Raw genomic sequence first — 2,571 nt, 5'->3', positions numbered from 1 at the left:
AAACTGGTATCATTTCCTTCAAGGGCTAAAATGAACACTTCTGAGAGATTAACTAAACACTCTTACCTTAGCTAGCATCTTGAACTATATACTTCGAATCTTCATGGTTTGCATTTTTTCCATACTGCATTGCCGTTTGGGGACTGTTTCCGACCCGTTTACCACAGTGACCATACAGGCGGCTGGTGAAGTATCCTCTTTAGAAGCTCGGGTACATTGTTTTCCTCTTACTCTAGAGGATGAAGGGAGGCAGAATGGCACAGAGTCAAGAATCAGCTCTTGGCATCAGACCTGGGTCAGTAGCCAGTTTTGAGGTCAACATGTCCAGGAGAGCTTTAATAACAGCACCTGAAGGGCAGCTCGAACGTTTGCCAACCCTTTGCTTTTTACAGGACCCTTTTAAGCACATTTACTACTGTGTAAGTGGGGATAACAAGTGCCTGTCTCATGGAGCGATGATAAAAATTATAAAGCATATAAAATACCTGTCAGTTTCTGGCATGTAAGTACCTAAAAACATGTCAAAAACTGTTAAGGCATTTTTTTCTTGCTACCTTCATAAAACACTGAAAATAATGTTCAAGTAGAGACACAGAAACTTTCTTATAATCTTGGGCTTTAACTAAGTTGTCTGCCCATAAAATTACCCTTCTTTGGCAGTACTCAGCAAGCTTTTTGCCAAAAGCTGGGTTCTCCATCTTCAAGAATGCTTAGGCACCTGCACTTGTCCAGCATTAAGAAGTAAGACACTTCAAACTCAGGAATGAAATAATAAACACAGGCGGCTTTTGACTTTTCCCTCCAAGATACAACAATACATTAAAGTTACTGTCCTGTTCCATCAGTGGAAACTACCCAAACAATAAAAATTTCTATTTGGAGTATGACCAAAGGAGATGGTCTGTTATCAGGACTGGAACTTCAAGGTAACAGTCATGTGAAAATTTACTGAGCAATCACTCGATGCTTGGTGCTGCTGAGAGCACTTTACATGTATTAACTCATTTATTGCTCTTTACAGGGAAACACTGGAGCCACAGAGATAAAGTAGTTCACGCAAGTCATGAAGTAGATAAATGGTAAAGCCAGGATTCAGACCCATTAAAATCTAGGTCACTCTCAACCTCGATTATGATTTACCATCTCTTTTATCAGGCACACCAGGCAAATAAAACATCCAACTCCAGAAATGAAAAATACCAACTGAACAACCTAAAGTTCTCTCTGCCCAAGTCATTCATCCATTAACACAGATTCAACAGAAATCTTAAAATTGGTAATGATACATAAGGCCTATTAAATTTAGTCGTACAATTCTATCACTAGTTGAAAAATTTCTTCCTGCACACACCAATGATTACATACCACAAAAAGGAAGAGAAATTCCATGTGTTTAAATCCAGCAAGTTAAAAGTATATACATAATAAAAATTAAAGCCAAAGTCCACAGTACTTAGTACACCAAGGAAATAGTATTTCAGTACATACCAAAATGTTTATAAGCAAATTCATTTAAAATTGTGTAGGATCTTTTTCAACACTTGAAGACTGCACAAAAGGTTTATCAAAAGACAAGTGCAGTATTTTAATACACCATGAAGACCAGATATATTTGTATGCCAGTTAAGCAAAAACAAAGGAGTTATTTTCAAGTTGTACCTCAGTTTCAAATGCTGTTAACTCTCCTTCTGAGGTTCCCTGATTATATTACATATATAAAACACTTTGCTTTAAGCAAAAACCATCCTTCATCTCAACCACACATATGAAAAGCTATTTTAGAGCCATTCCATTCCACAGACCTTGATACTTTAATTGGACAATAATTGCTTTATAATTTGTATTGGTTTGTGCTGAGATGGCTGGATGGCATCACTGACTTGATGGACATGAGTTTGAATAAACTCCAGGAATTGGTGATGGACAGGGAGGCCTGGTATGCTGCGATTCATGGGGTTGCAGAGTCGGACATGACTGAGTGACTAAACTGAACTGATACATATATCCCAAGTCTATATATATCCCCTCCCTCTTGAGACTCCCTCCAGACCCCAACTGGACCTTGATACTTAATGTTTAAAACATGACAGGAAATGAAGCAAACTGTCTTACCTCTTTAAAACATTTCGCCTTCATTCTAACACTCCACAGTTATTACATAATATTAGCAGATGTTATTAGTACAAATCCGTATAAGTGAACAATATTTTAAAACATCACTGACTACATACCTAATTACCTGAAATCATTTTACAAAGCCTACTTTTTCAATTAAAACCTAACAAATACGTAGGTGACTATTTCCTTCTTTACACTTTTTTGAATTTTCAAATATTTTAACAATTATTTGTACAAGTCAGGAAAAAAACAAAGTGTAGTCTTCCACTTACAAGTTCATTTCCCGAAACAAGGGATAAAATTTTTTTTTAATTAAGTTCACAATTAAATTTATGAATGGACTTAAGTTCCACCTTTGTGGTATGTGGAAAAATGAGCAGACATTGAGCTATTCAATGAAAAGAAATGACAAATGCTAAACACACACACACAAACACAAAAAACCAACTAATG

Source organism: Dama dama, chromosome 26, assembly GCF_033118175.1.
Source record: "Dama dama isolate Ldn47 chromosome 26, ASM3311817v1, whole genome shotgun sequence".
Lineage (NCBI taxonomy): Eukaryota > Metazoa > Chordata > Mammalia > Artiodactyla > Cervidae > Dama > Dama dama.
The sequence above is the reverse complement of the archived record's forward strand: the minus strand, read 5'-3'. Positions refer to the sequence as shown.